Genomic DNA, 19,301 nt, shown 5'->3' with positions numbered 1-19,301 from the left:
CTGTAACTGCATGGATCACCGGTGGGGCTGAATGCAGCATTGTAGTATAGTGCAATCGAAATGTATTGTAGTTGAGTAGCTAGTCTAGGATACTGTTCAAATGTTGCTGTAACAGGCTTACATGTTTCTCCTTTGCGAAGTAGTACATTCCACTTCAAGTCCCATTGGTCTAGATCTATGTATATTTTTTTAGCTTTATTTAACTAGGCAAGTCAGTTAAGAACAAACAAACAAACCTTGTCAGCTCTGGGATTAGAACTTGAAACCTTGTAGTTACTAGTCCAACGCTGTAACCACTAAGCTACCCTTCCGCCTAGGTAGAGGTCAAGTAAATTGTCAAGTCAAAAATACTAACGGACAATCTGACATCACAGGTGGAGTCACCAACGCTCTTGGACAACATAACCCTAACCAGCTCTGCTAGGGCGAGTAATGTTCAGTGAGCTGTTCTCTCTCTCACTTCGATGTCTGGAAGAAGCTAGCAAGTTAGCTTGGGTGCTAGACTGCTGTTAGAACGTTCGGATCAACCCTTAAAGAGATGGGTGGGGCTACAGCTTAAGAGGGTGTGAACGATGCTGAATGGGTGTAGACAAAGAAGGGCTCTCCAATAGAAGTACCAAAATATTCAAAGGAAATTTTCTCAAAAGTGAGTTTACAAGTTGATCAACTTTCAAAGAAAAATTACTTTTCCATTGTTCCTCAACTATAGTATATGACATACCATTTTGTAGCTCTGCGTTTCTACTTTTATCCAATGTATTAAAAAAAAGGAACAAATATCAAGGGAAGCGAGCGAGAGCTACAGGAGGCTTTCACAGCTCTCCACCCACAGCTCCAGGAGCAGTTGTCCAGTCAGAAGATTTGTTTCACCTTCAACCCACCAAGTGAGCCACACTTTGGTGGATGCTGGGGGAGTGAGATTACGTCCATCAAGACTGCCCTGCAAACCCCCTCGGCGCGCAGAAAGACTCCAAAGAGATGCTGAGGAATGTCCTAATTGAAATAGAACGAATCTTGGAAATCCAAGCCCTAGTGATATCTGTCCCCCGACATAGCGGATCCAGATCCTATCACCTCTAACTCTCCTCTCATGGGGCGGCAAGACTCATGGGGCGGCAAGACTCCTCACTCAGTTTTGGGAAAAAAAGTGCTATCTAGAACTTAAAATGGTTCTTTGGCTGTCCCCATAGGAGAACCCTTTGAAGAACCCTTTTTGGTTCCAGGTAGAAACCGATTGGGTCCGAACTGCTCAGTCGCAAAAGATGGAGACACAGACAGAGTTTAGCCGACCATTTCTAGCACTGTTTCACATGGATCTACTTACTGCACTTCAAGCCCGTCAGAAGTGGCACAAGGATACGGAGGACCTTGCAGTCGAGATTGTCTCCTAGGGTTCTCTGGCAAATTGGAACTGTCAAGCGAGATATCCCTGGAACGGACAGGAAAGTGACAACAGTGGAGATCCAAGTCAAGGACAGAACATACAGCCTGTCGCACGGCTTATCCAGCTGCCCGCCCGTCCTCAAGAAGCTACCGACCATTAGCTGGCCTAACAGTTGAAGCAAATCCGTTCAACACATTTGGGGACACAACTGCTTTTAGTTTTCTCATTGGTTAGCGCCACGTCAAATCATTATTTATTATCCAATCAACAGACTTTATTCCCTGGACTTAGCGTAGGACCCCACCAGGCAGGACCTCAGTCAGTCAGTAGTTTTCCATCCTGATGACCAATCAATTTCCCTCCTGCTCATTCTACCTCCTGACCTCTTTTCACCTAAATATTTTCTCATTGCAACAGAAAATTGTTTGACGCTATCAATTTCTAGTGGAAAATGTATCATGTTGACTCCTACTTCATGCTGCAGATCTGTCATATTACAACCAGCATGTTGAAACATTAAACTACTAACTTTCTGCCATACCGTGGCAACAGTGAACAGCCTAGAAGAAGAAGAAAAAGGCCTACTGTAGATTCAGAAAATCAAATTGTCCTTCCCTTTTACAACTTGTAAGCTGGTCTTAACACCATGGAACGTGCTCCTCCCTGAGGACAAATGGCATCACTAGAAAACAATAGAAACCAGGAAGAGGGGAAATAAACTGTCCTTGGAATCTAAAAATGTCATGACACACTCAGAGCCAGGATGTTGTTCCAAAATGTGGGATTTTTTTAATTCTGCGAATCAGTGATTAGAGAGGCTAGCATCTGTGTTTATGTCAGGTCAGACCCAGGGGTAGAGCACACAGACAATGGTAATGACTGGGCGGTGGACAATGTCTATCTATTTTTGGTCTATTATCTAAATTGGGATATGATAATACTACATTCCAGCTATGGAGAAAGAGCAACAGAGCAAGGGAATGGAGGTGTAAATGATGTTCCTTTAACTGTGTGGGCCGATTTATGTAACTATATACTGAGAAAAAATATAAACGCTACATGTAAAGTCTTGGTCCCATGTTTCCTGATCTGATATCAAAGATCCAAGACATTTTACATATGCACAAAAAGCTTATTTCTCTCAGGTTTGGTGCACAAATGTGTTTACATCCCTGTTAGTGAGCATTTTTCCTTTGCCAAGATGATCCATCCACCTGACAGGTGTGGCATATCCAGAAGCTGATTAAACAGCATGATGGTTACACAGGTCCACCTTGTGCTGGGGATTTTTTTATTTAAAAAAATTATATTTCACCTTTATTTACCCAGGTAGGCAAGTTGAGAACAAGTTCTCATTTACAATTGCGATCTGGCCAAGATAAAGCAAAGCAATTCGACACATACAACAACACAGAGTTACACATGGAGTAAAACAAACATACAGTCAATAATACAGTAATAATAATACAGGGATAATAAAAGGCCACTCTAAAATGTGCAGTTTTGTCACACAACACAATACAACAGATGTCTCAAGTTGAGGGAGTGTGCAATTGGGATACTGACTATAGGAATGTCCACCAGAGCTGTTACCATAAGCCGCTTCAAATTTTGTTTTAGAGAATTTGGCAGTGCGCCCAACTGGCCTTACCACCTCAGCCCAGGACCTCTACATCTGGCTTCTTCACCTGTGGGCTCGTCTGAGACCAGCCACCCAGACAGCTGATGAAACTGAGGAGTATTTCTGTCTGGGATAAAGCCCTTTTGTGGGGAAAAACTGATTGACTGGGCCTTGCTCCCCCATGGCTGCACCCCTGCCAAGTCATGTGAAATCCATATATTAGGGCCTAATGACTGATTTCCTTATATGAACTGTAACTCAGTAAAATATTTTCAAGTTGTTGCAAGTTGCGTTTATATTTTTGTTCAGTGTGTATGTGTGTGTGTGTGTATATATACACACAGCAGGGCGGCAGGGTAGCCTAGTGGTTAGAGCGTTGGACTAGTAACCGAAAGGTTGCAAATTCATATCCCCGAGCTGACAAGGTACAAATCTGTCGTTCTGCCCCTGAACAGGCAGTTAACCCACTGTTCCTAGGCCGTCATTGAAAATAAGAATTGGTTCTTAACTGACTTGCCTAGTTAGATAAAGGTAAAATAAGTAAATAACTAACTAATATAATTTCCTTAGATGGTATGTTTGATATTTTCTCTCATTCACCACACAGACTTGGGTACTGTACCATAATACTGTAAGCCATCTGTAGTTAGGGTTACTGTAGAAATGTTTTTTAAATAATTGTGTGAAAATAAACACACCAATGGACTCCCTTTCTCCCTTTAAACAAATAGCCCCTCCAAAAAAACCAGCTCTCAACAACAGATGGCCACAAGGGACCAGACAGTCAACAACACAGTATCAGCATTGTGACAGACATTCCAAACAACCTAGCTAAAGAATGACGGTTGTTTGGCCATGTTTAAGAGTTGAGACTGATTTGAGAAAAGACACCATCCATGCAAGATAGATGACTCGTGGTAATTCGATACCACATTGAACAGAACAGTACTTGTTACTTAAACTGGGGGAGACCTTGAGACTCCTGGCAGTATATTAACAATGATGGCTCTCAGTTGAGCTGCCTGCAGAAATGGCTGACCCCTGCTGGGATAAACTGGGCCACTGTGTTTCCCACAGGGAAACTGGCCAACTCTAATGGTATTTACCTGTATTTATCCTACAGAAGAATGACTCCTGTGGAACTGATGTGGAGCTGAGGCAAAGCACAGTTTGTAATGCCTGGACATTAATATTGTAATTTTACAATGACTTGAAATGGTTTGGTGTCAAGATCACTCTAAACCAGTAGTGTGTCATTTTGTTTAAACCTATTTGGATAACAAGCTTGTCAAGGAAGTACATCCCCTCTCAAGCCCAGGACTGTCCAGATTTAGAGAGAATTATGACTGAAATGCTTTCCTCTAGGCCACTCAGCTAGAAGGTAAGAGTCTGCTGAATATGCTCAAGACAGATAAAAGCAAATAAGACTTGATGTGCATAGTCACTGTAATCTGTGGACCTCTCAGTCACAAGTCCATTATAATACACTATCTGCCTCATAGACCTTATGAGATGTATGATATATTTTATTATGTAATACATATAAGCACTCGGATTAGATGTGCTGTGATGAACAGTAGATTTGTAGCTTAGAGGTTCATTCAGGCAAACTGCGAGTACAGTACGTTTTAGCACTTATAGATGTACTGTACAGTACATGGCCATTTTAATCCATTCCTACTGTATGTCCATTAAATTGGCACAGAGTTACATTACCAGAAAAAAAATGAAGAAACAAAGAAACATTCCCTCCTACTGCTCTGTTAGCCCCAAGTTGAATGCCTTCTTTCAGGCGGTGATGCCTCCACAGTCCTTCATGGTACACAGAGTTTGCCATTGTTCCCCCTCACATCAATATTGGGGGACGGACAGCCTGGGAGGCAGTGGACAGAGAGCAGAGAGAGACTAACCCATGGAGGAGGGCAAGGGGGTGGGACTTAGCTCTTTTTGATCGCGTCAGCGTTCACTAAACACACATAAAGAGAGCTAAGAATCACTTGGCATGTCTGCTGTGGGTCACAGAGAGCATTCTGGGCTCTGATGGGAACCCTGACACTGCTAATCCTAAGAGGTTGGACAGGAAGTTGTCATGTGAGCTGTTTTGTAAACTGCCAGCCTGGGTAGATTTTCATCCTGTCACCGTTATGTCACACCCTGTGGTTGAAGGGATAGGGGGACGGAATATCTAGTTTGTGTGTCATCATTATCAGCAAGACCGAGCCCGTTACAAAGTCCAGCTGAGGGTTCCACAATAACAGGAATGGCCCCTCCCCTCTCTGTCTACCACACCAGCCCCCTCACCAGCCCCCTCAACTAGACATGGTAGTGGTAATATTTCATTCGGTACAGAAATGTATAGTAATAGTAGTAATTATTAATTATTTTACTGATATTAGAGGTGTTCACCAATACAACACCAGAGCCAGAGACTCTGATATTGCATGTTTTAAATTTAAGAGTCTATCTGGTAAGAACACCGGTGCTGTTGAATAGAACAAACCACCACAGTAACTCAAAGCCATGCCAACCATAACTTCATTTAAAAAGAATGTCAAAGCTGACTAATGATCAAGCAATAGATTTGTTTTATTTTTATGTCTGTATGTAGTGCTCTAGGCAACGACAATGTCGTCATTTGTTTTGTTATGTGTTATATGCGTAACCAAATGATGCCTAGTCGGCGAGGTCTATTGTGTAGCCTAGACCTAGGCCACTAGGTCTATCTTCGTGCATTTTTTTAATCATTTATTTAAGAGGACCCCAATGGAAATACGTTTTCTAACTTTTTTGCGTCGTTCTCGATTATTGTAAACTCATTCTCCACGCGTGTGGTTGTATTATGTTTTAAATGGTCAAATAAATACATCTATAACTGCTGTAAAGAGTAGGAAAGAGGCTCAGAGGCTTCCATTGGGTTCAAGCTACCCCTGAAGCACAGCAGATGTGCTGCTCTGCCGTTGAGACTACAAAGTCCTCGCCGCCACTTCCATGCGAACACATTAAAGAGCGTCACACTATAGAACGCACTGACCTTTCAGATTTCATTAGGCATTAGGGGGAGTGAGGCTGGGGGAACAGGACCATTGTTCTGTAATTAGAATCTTAAGAGGGAAACGTTGAGGGAGCATTTAGGGGAGAGCCTGGTGGAGTCAACGGAGCGAAAAGATGACATGGAAACAGTAGACAACAACGATGATGAGATTAGAGGGTCTACAACATCACAGCCTGCCTTCATTTCCCTCCATTCATGGCTAACCACTCTCTGTCCCCAATGTGGCACATGTATGCCAGTAAGCGAAAGGTTACCTTGAGCTGACAAGGTAAAAATCTGTTGTTCTGCCCCTGAACGAGGTAGTTAACCCCATGTTCCTAGGCTGTCATTGTAAATAAGAATTTGTTCTAAACTGACTTGCCTAGTTAAATAAAATTACAAGAATGTGTGAGGATGGCCCTCTGTTAGGAAGTCTGTTGTTGGCCTCACCTCTTGCATTTATTGGATAAAATGTGTGTCTAGTTTGCAGTAGACTCATCAGTCATTGGAACAAGTGTCTCATCATTTGTTGAAATGCTGTCTTTATAAACTACTGCTTTTTTTCATGAAGCTCAGTTGTCTTCTGCTTTCCTCACAGTGTTTCTTGTCTTACCAAGCAAATGGAGCTGGTTTCTCAACCTGGTCTCAGAGCATTTCGTATTGTTCTATATGTAAATCCGAGGCTCCATTTATTTGGATATGTTACGTTTGATATGGTATGTATTAATTTGTGGATGTCCATCACCCATTTCATATCATATGTTACGAATCACAAAATCATATATGTTATGACTTTGCAAAACATATGATATGTTACGAATTCTAGCTAGCTAATTGGCTAACGTTAGGTAACTGGATAATGTTGACCAGGCTGGGGTTAGGGCTTCCGAGTGGTGCAGCATTCTAACGCACTGCCTTGTAGTGCAAGTGCCGTCACTACAGTCCCTAGTTCAAATCCAGGCTGTATCACATCTGGCTGTGATTAGGAGGGTGGTGCACAATTGGCAGGGGTAAGCCGTCATTGTAAATAAGAATTTGTTCTTAACTGACTTGCCTAGTTAAATCATAAATAAAAAATAGGGTTAAGGTAAGGGGAAGAGTTAGCTAACATAAAAAGTAGTAAGATTGAAAAGTTGTTAAGATGCTAAAATTATCTGTGATGAGATTCGAACTCACAACTGGTGTTATACGCCTACCCATCTACCCCTACCAATCCCCCTATTTTTGTTTTTATCTTAAACTGTCTTATGTAACCATACAAAACGTGACTTATCATACCAATTTGTGTGTCCCGATTTATATTTACTATGTTATGTCTAGTCTATGAGACCAGGCTGGGTTTCTTGGAGAGCAGAGCCTCAGGCAGAGATGGCGCGTTGACTGAGTGGCTGATATTTTGAAGAGCACCACTGTTGCTTTTTCAACTTCCAATCCGTTGGTAGAACAAATCCTGAGTCGTGTTGTTGGAATGTCCGTCCCACTTATCAGCCTGACTGTATTGGGCTGGGAGGGGATGAGGGGTTGGGTGGAAGTACAGGGCATGGCAGGGTGTGTGTGTTGGATACAGGAGATAAGATAGAGTATGTGGAAATAAAAACATCTAACAGATCTGTTGTGGACGTGCTTGGCAGATTATGTCATGTCCTAGGCTTTCCACTCTCTGACTGTCACTCCAAAACACACAAACACAAGAGTGGGCAAGATGTGTAGACAGTGTCTTGATGATAATGTAATAAACAATGTCTTGTAAAACATAAACATGTTCAAAAAGGGGTCACATGGTACATGAAAACACATCTAATATACATTTCTACAGATTATTACATAGTCAAATAGAGCTCTCGTATACCATATTGACACCCCGGCCGTCCCACAATCTAACCTAGATGCCCTCAATCTCACACAAATTATAAAGGAGCCTACCAGGTACAACCCTAAATCTGTAAACATGGGCACCCTCATAGATATCATCCTGACCAACTTGCCCTCTGAAAAAACCTCAGTGTCTCCTGACCCCTCCTGTCTCAGCCTCCAGTATTTATGCTGCAGTAGTTTATGTGTCGGGGGGCTAGGGTCAGTTTGTTATATCTGGAGTACTTCTCCTGTCCTTTTCGGTGTCCTGTGTGAATTTAAGTCTGCTTTCTCTAATTCTCTCTTTCTCTCTTTCTTTCTCTCTCTCGGAGGACCTGAGCCCTAGGACCATGCCCCAGGACTACCTGACATGATGACTCCTTGCTGTCCCCAGTCCACCTGGCCGTGCTGCTGGTCCAGTTTCAACTGTTCTGCCTTATTATTATTTGACCATGCTGGTCATTTATGAACATTTGAACATCTTGGCCATGTTCTGTTATAATCTCCACCCGGCACAGCCAGAAGAGGACTGGCCACCCCACATAGCCTGGTTCCTCTCTAGGTTTCTTCCTAGGTTTTGGCCTTTCTAGGGAGTTTTTCCTAGCCACCGTGCTTGTACACCTGCATTGCTTGCTGTTTGGGGTTTTAGGCTGGGTTTCTGTACAGCACTTTGAGATATCAGCTGATGTACGAAGGGCTATATAAATACATTTGATTTGATTTGATTTGTCTTCAACCAGACTCTCAGCGATCACTGTCTCATTGCCTGCGTCCGTATTTGGTCCGCGGTCAAGCGACCACCCCTCATCACTGTCAAAGCTCCCTAAACACTTCAGCGAGCAGGCCTTTCTAATCGACCTGGCCCGGGTATCCTGGAAGGATAATGACCTCATCCTGTCAGTAGAGGATGCCTGGTTGTTCTTTAAAAGTGCTTTCCTCACCATCTTAAATAAGCATGCCCATTCAAAAAATGTAGAACTAAGAACAGATATGGCCCTTGGTTCACTCCAGACCTGACTGCCCTTGACCAGCACAAAAACATCTTGCCCCCGCGATATGCAATTTTTCAGGGACGTCAGGAACCAATATACAGTCAGTTAGGAAAGCAAAGGCTAGCTTTTTCAAACAGAAATTTGCATCCTGTAGCACTAATTCCAAAAGTTTTGGGACACTGTAAAGTCCATGGAGAATAAAAACACCACCTCCCAGCTGCCCACTGCACTGAGGCTAGGAAACACTGTCATCACCGATAAATCTAAGATAATCGAGAATTTCAATAAGCAGTTTTCTACAGCTGGCCATGCTTTCCACCTGGCTCCCACTACCCCGGCCAACAGCTCTGCACCCCTGCAGCAACTTGCCCAAACACCCCCCCCCCCCTGCTTCTCCTTCACCCAAATCCAGATAGATGATGTTCTGAAAGAGTAGCAAAAATCTGGACCCCTACAAATGAGCTGGGCTAGACAATCTGGACCCTCTCCTGTTGCAATTGTTGCAACCCATATTACAAGCCTGTTCAACCTCTCTGTTGTATTATCTGAGGTCCCTAAATATTGGAAATCGGCTGCGGTCATCCCCCTTTGAGACCCAAATTGTTACAGACCTATATCCATCCTGCCCTGCCTTTCTAATGTCTTTGAAATCCATATTAACAAACAGATCACCGACCATTTCGAATCCCACCGTACCTTCTCCACTATGCAATCTGGTTTCTGAGCTGGTCATGGGTGCACCTCAGCGACGCTCAAGGTCCTGAACAATATCATAACCACCATCGATAAAAGACAGTACTGTGCAGCCATCTTCATCGACCTGGCCAAGGCTTTTCTACTCTGTCAATCACCGCATTCTTATCGGCAGACTCAATAGCCTTGGTTTCTTAAATGACTGACTCGCCTGCTTCACCAAATACTTCTCAGAGAGAGTTCAGTGTGTCAAATCGGAAGATCTGTTGTCCGGACCTCTGGCAGTCTTTATGGGGGTGCCACAGGGTTCAATTCTCGGGCAGACTCTTTTCTCTGTATACATCAATGATGTCGTTCTTGCTGCTGGTGATTCTCTGATCCACCTCTACACAGACGACACCATTCTGTATACTTCTGGCCCTTCTTTGGACACTGTGTTAACAAACCTCCAAACAAGCTTCAATGCCATACAACACTTCTTCCGTGGCCTCCAACTACATGAAACCACATGCATGTAAAACTACATACATGCCCTTCAACCGATCACTGCCCGCACCCGCCCGTCCACTCGACTAGCATCACTACTCTGGACGGTTCTGACTTAGAATATGTGGACAACTACAAATACCTAGGTGTCTGGTTAGACTGTAAACTCTCCTTACAGATTCACACAAAGCATCTCCAATCCAAAGTAAAATCTAGAATCGGCTTCTTATTTCGCAACAAAGCCTCCTTCACTCATGCTGCAAACATACCCTCGTAAAACTGACTATCCTACCGGTCCTTGACTTTGGTGATGTCATTTACAAAATAGCCTTCAACACTCTACTCAGCAAATTGGATGTAATATATCACAGTGCTATCTGTTTTGTCACTAAATCCCCACATACTACCCACCGCTGCGACCTGTATGCTCTCTTTGGCTGGCCCTCGCTACATACAGTCTTTGCTAGATAAAGCCCCGCCTTATCTCAACTCACTGGTCACCATATCAACACCCACCCGTAGCATGCGCTCCAACAGGTATATTTCACTGGTCATCCCCAAAGCCAACACCTCTTTTGGCTGCTTTTCCTTCCAGTTCTCTGCTGCTAATGACTGGAACGAATAGCAAAAATCACTGAAGCTGGAGACATATATCCCTCACTAACTTTAAGCATCAGCTGTCAGAGCAGCTTACTGATCACTGCACCTGTACACAGCCCATCTGTAAATAGCCCACCCAACTACCTCATCTCCATATTGTTATTTTTGTTGTTGTTGCTCTTTTGCACCCCAGTATCTCTACTTTCACATCATCATCTGCACATCTATCACTCCAATGTTAATGGTAAATTATAATTATTTTGCCACTAGGGCCTATTTATTGCCTTACCTGCCTAATCTTACTACATTTGCACACACTATATAGATGTGTAACTCTGTGTTGTTGTTTTTGTCGCACTGCTTTGCTTTATCTTGGCCAGGTCGCAGTTGTAAATGTAAGGGGTGCGTAACTGGTGGCAGGGAAGTCAGACGCAGGAGAGCAGAACTAGGTAATAGCCGGAGCAGTTTAATTGCAAAACCAACGGCATAAAGAAATAACAAACATGGGTACAAAACCCGATGCGCACCAGTAAACATGTGCACAAGCACTACAACAAACAATTCCACACAAAGACATGGGGGGGAACAGAGGTTTAAATACACAACCATTAATGAGGGAAATGAAAACCAGGTGTGTAGGAAAACAAGACATAACAAATGGAAAATGAAAAGTGGATCGACAATGGCTAGAAGACCGGTGACGCCGAACGCCGCCCGAACTAGGAGAGGAACCGACTTCGGTGGACGTTGTGACAGTTAATGAGAACTTGTTCTCAACTGGCCTACCTGGTTAAATAAAGGTGAAATAAAAAAATGAATGATGAAATGAAAGATGAATATGGATCAAATCAAATCAAATGTTATTTGTCACATGCTTCGAAAAACAACAGGTGTCGACCAATAGTGAAATGCTTACTTACGGGTTATTTTCCAACAATGCAGAGTTAATGATAACAATCTAATAAAACATAGAAATAGCGACAATAAATACATAGAATAAATACACAGTGAATAACAAATATTCAGTAGCATGAAGAACATTCAACTTGTGAGGTTTCCCTTGTTCTTACAAACTCCTTTTAACAAACAGACCGTTGCACAATTGAGTCCAGAATATAATCATGGACATCTTTATTATTCCCTGAAGTGGTTTTGACTGAGATGTTGATGGTTTCAGTAAACCATACAATTTGTTTAAAACTTTTCCTCCCTCTCCTAAGTTTAACCCCATTTTTACTAAGGCACCACATACTGTAGCAGACATACAGTGGGGTTTGTTCACACAGAGACCTGTCTAATGCACACTTGTGATAAGTATATCTCTTTTCCAACAAGATGGAGTGTAAACGTTCCTTTGTTGTGTCAATCGCATGCTATGTGACAAAGCAAACATGTATCTGTAAAAAAAAATAAAAAGAGAAGAGGGTAGGTATCCTTGAGTAAAATCGGTCTATCACCCCAGCAGGTTTCTCACCCCACAGGTCATAGTGGATCAATGTTCATAAAACCAGAGGAGGGTGAAATTAAATTTAGACACATCACAGTAGACACTTGAAAGAAGACAAGACACCATACAAATACAGGATGTTGTTTTGATTTCTCCTTCAGGTTTCAACAGGCATCTACAAAACCCCTCTCTTTATTTTGATGAACAACAACCCACCACCAGATAAAAATGTCCCAATTAGATAGCAAACAACAGTGGAATGACTGTATTAGCCACCTCATTGCAGATAGCAGATTGGGTCCTATGAGTAGTGTTGGAATCTGTGAAGACTGCAGTGCCATGTGCAGCAGCCTCCAGACAATGTCTGTGTCCCCTGAGGGATCTTTTCATCCAATGCACCCATGCACCCAGCAGCCCTCCCCTGCCTCCCAAACGTGGCCCCATCGCAGTTCTCCTGGTTATGTCATTGCAATATCTTTGCAAATAACAGCTGCCTGCAGCTCCCTTCCCCTCACACTGTGCTGGGCAGAGTCACGAAAAGAGAGGAACTGGGTGCAGCCCATGGAAAATAATGATACTTATGACAAATCATGGGATCAAAGGTACAGCATGGAAAGATTAATTGTTGAGAGGTCCATCTTCCAGTAAATGTGCCAGTGATGTGGACATTTTTAAGCTGGTATTGCTTGTAGTCTGTTTCTGTATGCATCCGTATACAACCATACTTCTCTGCATGGAAATATCATAATTGAAAGTATTGACATTTCAATTTTGTTTATTGACCCAAGGTTCTACTGTGCTTGAGTAATCAAAAATATGGTTTTTCATACATGCTCATAGTATCAGGTTTGCTCCTTTTGAGCATGAAATCTGATCACTGACCCATATAGAAACCAAATTGAACATGTTGATGTCAAGGCATCTCCAGGAGGTTGTAATGTACTCCTCCCACACTTGCGGTCAAATTCAGCTCAAACTGTAAATTCAACTCACATAGTCCCATGATGTATTAAAACCTTTCCAATGCCTGCCTGCCTTTCATCAGCACAAGATCAGTCATTCAATACCAGGGTCATCAGTTCCCCACTGACAGTCTAATGGAGGCTCAGTGGCTTAAAGTATTAGCCAGTAAGAACATGGGGGCAACCGATCGTAAACCACTTGCTGGCCATATGGGGTAAAAGGATCAGATAGAGTTTTCAAGACAAAACACAGCAGTCTCAGTCATTATTATAATGTAATGAATCTTCTTTAATGCATTTTTTGGTCATTACAACAATAGTTCCAAGCAGTGTGTGAGCTTTGTCAACTCTCTCCAATAATCTTTCATTGAAAATAATTCCTGCTCAAGATACGGAGGCATTATATCGTGATCTTAAAATATGTATTTCATGGGCAAACTATTTTCATGGGATTCAAATAGGATTTTTTTTAAACTCATGTTTGTTTTTTTGCAGAGCCTATTTTTTGAGGATGTGAGAGCCATAAGTTATGAGGTTACAGGAGGAGAAAGTAGGTGATTCGCCTTTCCCTCAACAGCCTTGCCTGTTTTCCGAATTTGTGTCGGCTCACAAAGTTGGAAAACAAGACAAAGGTTCTGGCCCACTGCCTTGACTCTGACTGGGGCAGTGGGAATATAAGGGGGGGGGAGGGGGGGGGGGTCGACAGGCTGGTTACATCTGGTTTCTAGGCCACAACTTAATAAGAAACCCAGAGGGGGTCTGTTTTCTCTTCTCAATGTCATTTTCTTGTCTTCATTTCCCAGCAGCACTTTATGTATACACATTGAGACACTTTTCTACTTAAAAAGGTAAATATGTTAGAATCCTCACCTCGTTTCTCTGGGGAGGATAAACTATAACAAGCTTACAGAAGTTCTATTGGGCTGACTGCTGAGACAGCATGACAAAGGACAGGTTTAAGATAAAGTAGACATAGTGACATCATAAAGGCTAGGGCAAGCTGTTAAAAAGGGTGTGGGACACTATCCAACTGTTCCCTTTATACAGTAAACATGCACACGTCACACATTAGAAATAAACAACCTCTAGTCTATGTAATCATCCCATCCAAGACAAACAACATTTGAGGTTCCCCACAGTTTATTAGGAAAAGGGGAGGGAGCTTTGGGGGCAAAAGGGATAAAGATATATATATATTTTTTAAGAGATTTCTTTCTTAATAAATTAATCAGCAAATGTTCTTTGCAAAACAGCTGTGCACCATTATTAGTGGCGTTTGAAGATTTGATAACCGTTTTCTTAGAAACCATGCTCTTGGCAACAAAATAAATGTATTGGCAAAAGCCCAAATGACTGCAGACCAGCTGATTTGATAAACACTCTCTCCTCACTCTCTCTTTTTGTTAATGTCTAGATGATTTTACTTTTAAAACCCACTCTGACCTTTACAGACTGATCAGTCACATCTCAAAAGGGGCAATGGCCCGTTAAACTGAGCCTTAATTATCATACAGTAACCAGGGGTTTCCCACTGGGCAGAAACTGGTTGAATCAACTTTGTTTCCATGTAATTTATCAACGTATTGTGACATGGAATCTATATGGAAAATAGATTGGATTTGAAAAAGTGTTTTGAGGGTGAAATTTTAACCACAGGATTATGTCATCATGGCAACCAATTTTCAACATAGACAAACCTTGTATAAAATATGTTGAATTTGCACCTTTTGAAACAACGTCAGATCTTCAACATTATATCCACTACCTGAAAAAAACAAGCTGGACAGCACCTTCTACTAGCGAGCTGATCTATCGACAGCCATCCATTTGATCTCCCATCCAGAGTTTTAACCATACCCAGACCTGCTTAGCTTTAATATTTACAACTGACTACTAACAATGTACTATCGCGTGAATGATAAGATTGTCACGGATCCCCCCAGTACTGCTGCTCACTCCGTTCACCAGCACCAGAGGTCTACATCACCGGCCTTCTAGGTGTCACTGAAATGGATTCATTACCACCAACCCCGGACTGTCTTGTCTCATTACGCACACCTGGTTCCCATTCCCCCCGATTAGTAATTGTAAACTCAGCAAAAAAAGAAATGTCCCTTTTTCAGGACTCAGTCTTTTAAAGATAATTCGTAAAAATTCAAATAACTTCACAGATCTTCATGGTGAAGGGTTTAAACACTGTTTCCCATGCTTGTTCAATGAACCATAAACAATTAATGAACATGCACCTGTGGAACGGTCATTAAGACACTAACAGCTTACAGACTGTAGGCAATTAAGGTCACAGTTATGAAAACTTAGGACACTAAAGACACTAAGAGGAAAAACACCAAAAGAAAGATGCCACGGGTCCCTGCTCATCGGCGTGAACGTGCCTTAGGCATGCTGCAAGAAGGCATGAAGACTGCAGATGTGGCCAAGGCAATAAATTGCAATGTCCGTACTGTGAAACGCCCAAGACAGCGCTACAGGGAGACAGGATGGACAGCTGATCGTCCTGCCAGTGGCAGACCACGTGTAATAACACCTGCACAGGATCAGTACATCCGAATATCACACCTGCTGGACAGGTACAGGATGGCAACAACAACTACCCGAGTTACACCAGGAACGCACAATCTCTTCATCGGTGCTCAGACCTTCCGCAATAGGCTGAGAAAGGCTGGACTGAGGGCTTGTGGGCCTGTTGTAAGGCAGACATCACCAGACATCACCGGCAACAACGTCTCCTATGGGCACAAACCCACAGTCGCTGAACCAGACAGGACTGCCAAAAAGTGCTCTTCACTGACAAGTCGCGGTTTTGTCTCACCAGGGGTGATGGTCGGATTCGCGTTTATCGTCGAATGAATGAGCGTTCCACTGAGGCCTGTACTCTGGAGTGGGATCGATTTGGAGGTGGAGGGTCTGTCATGGTCTGGGGCTGTGTGTCACAGCATCATCGGATTGAGCTTGTTGTCACTGCAGGCAATCTCAACACCTGCGCTACAGGGAAGACATCCTCCTCCCTCATGTGGTACCCTTCCTGCAGGCTCATCCTGACATGACCCTCCAGCATGACAATGCCACCAGCCATACTGCTCGTTCTGTGCGGGATTTCCTGCAAGACAGGAATGTCAGTGTTCTGCCATGGCCAGCGAAGAGCCCGGATCTCAATCCCATTGAGCACGTCCGTCTGGATCGGAGGGTGAGGGCTAGGGCCATTCCCCCCAGAAATGTCCAGGAACTTGCAGGTGCCTTGGTGGAAGAGTGGGGTAACATCTCACAGCAAGAACTGGCAAATCTGGTGCAGTCCATGAGGAGGAGATGCACTGCAGTACTTAATGCAACTGGTGGCCACACCAGAAAATTACTGTTAATTTTGATTTTTACCCCCCTTTGTTCAGGGACACATTATTCCATTTCTGTTAGTCACATGTCTGTAGAACTTGTTCAGTTTATGTCTCAGTTGTTGAATCTTGTAATGTTCATACAAATATTTACACATTAAGTTTGCTGAAAATAAACACAGTTGACAGTGAGAGGACATTTCTTTTTTTGCTGAGTTTATATATGTGCCCCCTGTTCCCCATTGTCCTTGTCGGTTATTGTTACCATGTCCGTTGGTCCTGTGAGTATCTGTGCTATTGTATCGGCTTCCATGCTACGTGTTATTGCGGACTTAATTTACGGGTCTCGTCCCGTGTATTATTTATAGGTTGACACCTCACTCATTTGTTTGGTTGGAGAAAATAAAACCCCCTATTGCCTATTCCTGTGCCTGTCTCCAATCATTAGACAACGTGACAAAGATCTACTAATAACTAAATAGAATCACTGTTGCTATCGAAGTCATACCAAATGGTAGATTTAAGAGTCAAATATTATCAATAATACTATTTAGCAGGGGTTGGAACTGAAATTATTTTCCAATTATTACATTCTGAACAGAACCATTATTTTTTTGTTCCGTTCCACTGTTCCGACCAGCAAAATGAAGTAATGGTTTATATTGTTCCTTTTTAGACCTCTGAACCCATATTTTTTATTTAGCTCAACATTCAATTACATTCATGCAGTGCTGATAGAGCAGCTTGCAAGCTATAGCTCAGCGAGTTGTTTACCTTCGTGATGGAAAGACAAGTGTAGGGTGTGAGATGGAATTTACATTTTTCAGGTGTGGAGTGAACAAGAAGGTGGAAGAGGCTTGGCATCTTGTGATGACATGCATTATATACATATATATATATATAATTTATTTAACTAGGCAGGTCAGTTAAGAACAAATTCTTATTTTCAATGATGGCCTAGGAACAGTGGGTTAACTGCCTTGTCAGCGCTGGGATTAGATCTTGCAACCGTCCCGTGGGGACTTGCATCTTTCGGTTACTAGTCCAACACTCTAACCACTAGGCTACCCTGCCACCCCATATGCCTAGAGTTTCAAGCTTTGGTTTACTTCAAATGTAATCTTCAAGTTAATAATATTTATGTTGGATTCATGTCTCTATCTCAACCCAAAATCTATGTTAAAGTGCATTTAAAGTGTGATTTGATTTAGTCTTATTCTGTAACTTAGATTTTTTGTTGAGATGGAGACTTGAATCCAACACAACAATTTTGAATTTGTAGACAAACTGGAATTGAAGCCAGACTAAGTCAGTGGCACTAAAGATACTTCTCCTTTTAAGTGTTGATATTTGGTTGCGCTGACAACCAAACACAATTCACTAACACTTTTGCAATACAGTAAATAGCCTATTATCTTGTCGACAAGTTGATATGTTGGATTCACATCTCCAACTAAACAAAAAATGTAAGTTATAGAATAGAATTAAAACTTCTTCAGGATCGGTGGTTCCCCACAGGACGGTAGAGCTAATGAAAGCTAATGTGATTAGCATGAGGTTGTAAGTAACAATAAAATTTCGCAGGACATAGACAGTTCTGATTTTGGCCAAAATCTAAATTGCGCCTGGGCTAGAATAATACATTATGGCCATTCTCTTGCATTTCAAAGATGATGGTACAAAAAAAATACAAAACAGTTGGTTTTTTTGAATTTTCTTTTACCAGATCTAATGTGTTATATTCTCCTACATTCATTTACATTTACACAAACTTCAGCATTTCCTTTCAAATGCATATGCATATCCTTGTTTCAATGCCTGAGCTACAGGCAGTTAGATTTGGGTATGTCATTTTAGGCAAAAATTGAAAAAAAGGGGCGGATCCTTATAAGGTTTTAAGCCAGTGGCTCAGACGAAACTATCCAAGCATGAGATACATCTCCTTTAAATGTTGATATTTACCTAACACAATTCAATATGACATTTGTAATACAGTAAATAGCATAAAGTTAAGGCTATCTTTAAAAAATGTAACAGTGTTTATTGAATCTTAAAATGAGTAACATCCACGGCCATATTTTGAGGTTACTGTAACTATAAATGTATTCTTATGTAATCATGGATGCAAAGGTCACAGGTCTGGAGATCTTCACAATGGCCATAATAATCTGCACAGAATCTCAAACAGCGTTGATGACGTGCACTATGTATTTTTTAATATAATCTCAACTGCAATCCAGGTAATGTGGTTGTGCTAAACACATTATTGTTATATGGCATATTGTCTGTTACATGGAATTGTCAATCACAGTAAACTCAAGTAGGACAGGACAATGCTAAGGCCTTTCTTTCATGATTTCAAGTGGATACTGTCCCACACAATTGAAAAGCCTGGACCCAATTACAGTGCCTTGCGAAAGTATTCGGCCCCCTTGAACTTTACGACCTTTTGCCACATTTCAGGCTTCAAACATAAAGATATAAAACTGTATTTTTTTGTGAAGAATCAACAACAAGTGGGACACAATCATGAAGTGGAACGACATTTATTGGATATTTCAAACTTTTTTAACAAATCAAAAACGGAAAAATTGGGCGTGCAAAATTATTCAGCCCCCTTAAGTTAATACTTTGTAGCGCCACCTTTTGCTGCGATTACAGCTGTAAATCGCTTGGGGTATGTCTCTATCAGTTTTGCACATCGAGAGACTGACATTTTTTCCCATTCCTCCTTGCAAAACAGCTCGAGCTCAGTGAGGTTGGATGGAGAGCATTTGTGAACAGCAGTTTTCAGTTCTTTCCACAGATTCTCGATTGGATTCAGGTCTGGACTTTGACTTGGCCATTCTAACACCTGGATATGTTTATTTTTGCTTTATGTTTTGGA

The sequence above is a fragment of the Oncorhynchus mykiss genome, chromosome 20, assembly GCF_057628025.1.
Source record: "Oncorhynchus mykiss isolate SJ-2025 chromosome 20, ASM5762802v1, whole genome shotgun sequence".
NCBI classification, from domain to species: Eukaryota; Metazoa; Chordata; class Actinopteri; order Salmoniformes; family Salmonidae; genus Oncorhynchus; species Oncorhynchus mykiss.
Note: the sequence above shows the minus strand (reverse complement) of the source record.